This window comes from Canis aureus, unplaced genomic scaffold, assembly GCF_053574225.1.
Source record: "Canis aureus isolate CA01 unplaced genomic scaffold, VMU_Caureus_v.1.0 ptg000373l_RagTag, whole genome shotgun sequence".
Classification (NCBI taxonomy): Eukaryota; Metazoa; Chordata; class Mammalia; order Carnivora; family Canidae; genus Canis; species Canis aureus.
In genome coordinates this window covers 9,936-16,768 of record NW_027554585.1, presented here as the reverse complement: position 1 = coordinate 16,768, position 6,833 = coordinate 9,936, and the positions used below count along the sequence as shown (strand labels likewise).

Below are 6,833 nucleotides of genomic sequence, written 5' to 3'. Positions count from 1 at the left end.
CGCAGTTACCGGGCTCTGCCACCCTAACAAAGCCCCTTTTCTCGGGCTTATGAGGAGATAAACTGGTTAGATTGAGTTGACTTCATCTATTAGTTTTAAGGCGCCTTTGTGAGGTAGGCCTTACATCCCTTGTCCTTTCGTACTGGGGGAGGTTATATAATAGATAGAAACCGACCTGGATTACTCCGGTCTGAACTCAGATCACGTAGGACTTTAATCGTTGAACAAACGAACCCTTAATAGCTGCTGCACCATTAGGATGTCCTGATCCAACATCGAGGTCGTAAACCCTATTGTCGATATGGACTCTTGAATAGGATTGCGCTGTTATCCCTAGGGTAACTTGTTCCGTTGATCAAAAATTATTGGATCAATAAGTGATGTTATATTTTGACTTGTGGGTCTAAATTTTAATCACTCGGGAGTTTTTTTATATTCCGAGGTCACCCCAACCTAAATTGCTAACCCACAATAATGGTGTAATGTTATGCCTTGTAGGTATTTAGTATCCATAATTTGGGTTAGTTAATTAAAGCTCCATAGGGTCTTCTCGTCTTATTGTGGCATTCCCGCCTCTTCACGGGAAGGTCAATTTCACTGATTGGGAATAAGAGACAGTTAAACCCTCGTGTGGCCATTCATACAAGTCCTTATTTAGAGAACAAATGATTATGCTACCTTTGCACGGTCAGGATACCGCGGCCGTTAAACAAGTGTCACTGGGCAGGCAGTGCCTCCAATACTAGAAATGCTGGAGGTGATGTTTTTGGTAAACAGGCGGGGTTTGTGTTTGCCGAGTTCCTTTTACTCCTTTTAATCTTTCCTTAAATGCATGCCTGTGTTGGGTTAACAATAGGGTAGATAAGTATTTCATTTTTGGGTTGATATTATCAGATTGTTAACTATCAGTGGTCTATCCGTTTCTGATATAAGCTTATGCGGGGAGAAAATAGTTCTTGTTACTCATACTAGCATTGTTGCTTCTATATTTAAATAGAATGGCCCAGGAGGTATAATTAGGAGTTGATGTAATATGATTGGGATTAAGTTATATTGTTTGTTGAGCTGGAACGCTTTCTCAATTGGTGGCTGCTTTTAAGCCAACTATGGTGATGTTAGTATATACTCTCTAATAAAGGTTGTATCCTGATTCTAAGAAGCTGTACCTTCTTAGACTATATTTTAAATTTACATTAAAATTTTGTTTTTTTTAGGTAAATTTAAAGTTGAACTAAAATTCTGTTTGTGGGCAACCAGCTATCACCAGGCTCGTTAGGCTTTTCACCTCTACCCACAAATCTTCTCACTATTTTGCTACATAGATGAGTTGATCCTTTTAGATTGTTTATGGGTAGCTCGTCTGGTTTCGGGGAGCTTAGCTTAAGTTCTCTTTGTTAAGTCGTTTCTGGCTAGTTCATTATGCAAAAGGTAAAAGGGGTAATCTTTGCTGTTTAATACTGTTAAGATGTCTTTCATCATTCCCTTACGGTACTATCTCTATCGCTCCAATTAAAATTTCTATCTCCTATACTTTTATTATTTAACTAAATGTTTTACTTTATATGTCTGTGATACTTAAGTTTGGGGTTAGTTGGGCTAGCTTTTGTTCAAAGTGGTCATAAGTAATGAAATCTTCTGGGTGTAGGCCAGACGCTTTAGTTAAGCTACACTTTGATTAATCCAAGCACACCTTCCGGTATGCTTACCTTGTTACGACTTGTCTCCTCTTGTGTCTTAGTTAAGTTAATATGGTTATGGTTGTGTCTTATTACTTGAGGAGGGTGACGGGCGGTGTGTGCGTGCTTCATGGCCCTATTCAATTAAGCTCTCTATTCTTAATTTACTACTAAATCCTCCTTCAGTTTTTAATTTCATAAAAACGTTCGTGGAATGTTCTTGGGTAGAAAATGTAGCCCATTTCTTCCCACCCCATAAGTTACACCTTGACCTAACTTTTTTATGTAAAATGATTGTGCTTACTATTCTACCTTTTGAGGGTTTGCTGAAGATGGCGGTATATAGACTGAATTAGCAAAGGGTGGTGAGGTTTATCGGGGTTTATCGATTATAGAACAGGCTCCTCTAGAGGGATATAAAGCACCGCCAAGTCCTTTGAGTTTTAAGCTATTGCTAGTAGTCCTCTGGCGAATTATTTTGTTGTAAAATTATCTATGTTTAGGGCTAAGCATAGTGGGGTATCTAATCCCAGTTTGGGTCTTAGCTATCGTGTAGTCAGATTATTATAAAGTCACTTTCGTGGTCTATTTTATGGTAACTGTAGCTTTTTACGGCTTAGTTAAGTTTTAACTTTAGTGCAAAGGTATCTTAAACACGCTTTACGCCGTGGGCCTATTAGTTTGGGTTAATCGTATGACCGCGGTGGCTGGCACGAAATTTACCAACCCTTTTTAGTATGGCTTAGTCAAACTTTCGTTTATGGCTTAATTTTTATCACTGCTGTATCCCGTGGGGGTGTGGCTTAGCAAGGTGTTATGAGCTACTTAAGAGTGTGCTTGATACCTGCTCCTTTAGATCACTGCTGATTTTAAGGGCATTCTCACTGGGGCGTGGAGACTTGCATGTGTAAGTCTACTAAGAACTAATAGGAAGGCTAGGACCAAACCTTTGTGTTTATGGAGTCGTGCGACTCATCTTGGCATTTTCAGTGCCTTGCTTTATTAATTAAGCTACATTAACTTATACTGAAATTGTAGTGTGTATAATAAATAAAATACATAGTAAATATGAGAGGAAAAAAAAAGGGGATGCTATCTATAGATAGACCACGAGATCGAATGCGTGTAAGACTGTTGTGTTAAGTTAACTAGAGTAGCAATACATTTGTATACAATTTAAATAAAGCTTGTGAGTATTGTATGCACTTAGTCCTGTTTTTGGGGTTTGGCAGGACATAAATAAGTGTATAATAGATGACATGAGTTTATGGGGGGTAAGGGGGGTTTGTATAAGTTAACTTAATGTCTTGCGCGTGTACGTACGTGTACACACGTGTACGTACGTGTACACACGTGTACGTACGTGTACACACGTGTACGTACGTGTACGTACGTGTACGTACGTGTACACACGTGTACGTACGTGTACACACGTGTACGTACGTGTACACACGTGTACGTACGTGTACACACGTGTACGTACGTGTACACACGTGTACGTACGTGTACACACGTGTACGTACGTGTACACACGTGTACGTACGTGTACACACGTGTACGTACGTGTACACACGTGTACGTACGTGTACACACGTGTACGTACGTGTACACACGTGTGTCCTAGAATTATATGTCCTGAAACCATTGACTGAATAGCACCTTGATTTTATGCGTGAGTTGATAAATGATAATGAATAAGTCCAGCTACAAGTTATTTGACTGCATTAGGGCCGCGACGGGCATATTCCCTGAGAGCAGAAGATAAGTTAGAGTTAGTGCCGTTGCGGTCATAGATGAGTGATAGCAGATTCCCCCCCTAAAAATAAAAGATACCAAATGCATGACACCACAGTTATGTGTGATCATGGGCTGATTAGTCACTAGTCCATCGAGATGTCCCATTTGCGAGAATTAGTAGGATTGGAATAAATAGAGTCATGGCCCTGAGGTAAGAACCAGATGCCAGGTATAGTTTCATGATAGTAACCCCCACATTAGCATGGGCCCGGAGCGAGAAGAGTGACATTACAGGCAAGGATTGATGGTTTCTCGAGGCATGGTGATTAAGCCCTTATTGGACTAAGTGATATGCATCTAGTTACTGTTGAGGATCAATGGGTTGTGGAATTGGACTAGACATGTCCTATGTAAAGATATAATATCATGTACATGCTTATATGCATGGGGCAAGCCATTAATGCACGACGTACATAGGGGAGGGAAAGAAGGATTTTTTGGAGATACTGACATAGCACAGTAGAGGTGGTCCAATATATGAATGTAGGGGGTGTCAGGGAATAGTTTAAGAAGAATTTCAGCTTTGGGTGCTGATGGTGGAGCAAGAGCTTCTTCCTTGAGTCTTAGGGAGGGCGACTACTCTCCATTTTTGGTTTACAAGACCAAGGTAATGATTATACTACAAAGACTCTTCATTTTAGAAGATTATTTTCGATAACGCTAATTGTTGGCATTAGAATCAATAGGATGGTGAAATATAGAATTGAGGCGACCTGTCCGATAATGATGAAAGGGTGTTCAACTGGCTGTCCTCCAATCCAAGTTAAAGTGAGAAGATCGGCGACTAAAAGTCAGAATAGGCATTGGCTGAGGGGTCGGAATATTATACTGCGTTGCTTAGATGTGTGGAGGAATGGAATGAATGCTAAAATTAGGATGGAGAATACTAGGGCGAGTACACCTCCTAATTTATTAGGGATAGATCGTAGGATGGCATAGGCGAATAGGAAGTATCATTCAGGTTTGATATGTGGAGGGGTGTTTAGGGGGTTTGCAGGGGTGTAGTTGTCTGGATCTCCTAATAGGTCTGGTGAAAATAAAACTAGTGATATTAAGACTAGGAGCAGGAGTAGGATTCCTAGGATATCTTTAATTGTGTAGTAGGGGTGAAACGGAATTTTGTCTGAGTCTGATGTGATTCCTGAGGGGTTGTTGGATCCGGTTTCGTGTAGAAATAGGAGGTGTACTATTGCTAGAGCTGCGATGATGAATGGAAAGATAAAATGAAATGCAAAGAATCGTGTTAAGGTTGCTTTGTCTACTGAGAAGCCACCTCAGATTCACTCTACTAAGTTGGTTCCGATATAGGGGATGGCGGAGAGAAGGTTAGTGATTACAGTTGCCCCTCAAAATGATATTTGTCCTCACGGCAGTACATAGCCTATGAATGCTGTGGCTATGGTTGCGAATAGTAGTACAATTCCAATGTTTCATGTTTCTATGAATACATAGGATCCATAGTATAGGCCTCGTCCCACATGTATGAATAGGCAGATGAAGAATATGGAAGCGCCATTTGCATGTATATAGCGGATAATTCAGCCGTAGTTAACGTCTCGACAGATGTGGGTGACCGATGAAAAAGCTGTGGCCGTGTCCGATGTGTAGTGTATAGCTAGAAATAAACCTGTTAGAATCTGTAGAATCAAGCATACTCCTAATAAGGACCCGAAATTCCATCAAGCAGAGATGTTAGATGGCGCTGGGAGGTCAATGAATGAATTGTTGACAATTTTGGCTAGTGGGTGGGTTTTTCGAATGTTGGTCATTAATGTTCTTATAGTTGAAATACAACGATGATTTTTCATGTCATTAGTCATGGTTAAATTCCATGTAGGAATAATGATAACATACATTGTATTTATTTTAAGTATCGTTTTTGTGATGAGTTTTGTGGGTTTTGCCACTAAACCATCTCCTATTTATGGTGGGCTTGTGCTAATTATTAGCGGTGGGATTGGTTGTGCGATTGTTCTGAATTTTGGGGGTTCTTTTTTAGGGCTGATAGTGTTTTTAATTTATTTGGGGGGTATATTAGTAGTATTTGGTTATACAACTGCTATGGCTACTGAGCAATACCCTGAGGTGTGAGTTTCAAATAAGGCTGTTCTAGCGGCTTTTATTACTGGTCTATTGTCTGAGTTGTTGACTGCTTGCTATATTTTGAAGGATGATGAGGTGGAGGTAGTATTAAAGTTTAATGGAATAGGGGATTGGGTAATTTATGATACGGGGGACTCTGGGTTTTTTAGTGAAGAGGCTATGGGTATTGCGGCTTTATATAGTTATGGAACCTGGTTGGTGATTGTTACAGGTTGGTCGCTGTTAACTGGTGTGTTGGTTATCATGGAAGTTACCCGTGGTAATTAAGGATTAGTAGGCTGAGAATTATAGTTAGTATGAACGATAGGAAATAGAGCTTGATGAGACCCTTTTGATTTGAAATAAGGGTAGAAGATTTTATTTGGAAATACGAGATTGATTTGGGTAGGATGTTTTCTAGTCAGATGGAGTCCAGAAGTATAGATGCTGATTTCTGGCTGATGGTTAAACTTGTTTTAGGTGTGAGGCGGTGCATAATGGTTGGATAATAGCCAAGGAGGGTGGAAAATTTAAAGTAATTAGATGGATAGTTAAATTTGAGTCCTTGTATGGTAAGGTTTAGTTCTAGTGCCAGGATGAAACCCAAGATAGTTACTGCAAGGGCTATCATTTTTAGATAATGAGGCATAGTTATCTGTGGGATGGTGGTGGGTGTGATGCTGTGGGAGATAATGTATCCTGCAAATACACTTCCGATAAGGAGTCGTTTAATAGAGTTAATTAGGAGAGGATTATTCTCGTTGATAAGGATTATAGGGGAGAAGCGGGGCTGGCCTAGTAGAGCGAAGAATATAATTCGGGTGCTGTAGGCAGCGGTTAGGGATGTGGCAACGAGTGTAATTAAGAGGGCTCAGGCGTTGGTATTCGACGTGTTAGCGGACTCGATGATCAGGTCTTTGGAGTAGAATCCTGTAAGGAAAGGTATGCCTGTTAATGCGAGGCTTCCGACAATCAGGGAAGTTGTGGTGAAGGGAAGGACTTTAAATAGGCCACCTATCTTTCGAATGTCTTGTTCATCGTTTAGGCTGTGGATAATTGACCCTGAACATATGAATAACATAGCTTTAAAAAATGCGTGAGTGCAGATGTGTAAGAAGGCTAGGTAAGGCTGGTTAATGCCAATTGTTACTATTATTAGGCCTAGTTGGCTTGAGGTAGAGAACGCTACAATTTTTTTGATATCGTTCTGTGTAAGAGCGCAGATTGCAGTAAATAGTGTAGTAATAGCCCCTAAGCATAAAGTGAGGGTTTGAATAG

General features: G+C 40.3%; 1 pseudogene; it reads right to left on the bottom strand.

The window, feature by feature from the left end:
- Positions 1–1,673: 1,673 nt before the first annotated feature.
- Positions 1,674–2,628, bottom strand: LOC144310056 (18S ribosomal RNA; annotated as a pseudogene).
- Between the last annotated feature and the right edge of the window lie 4,205 nt (positions 2,629–6,833).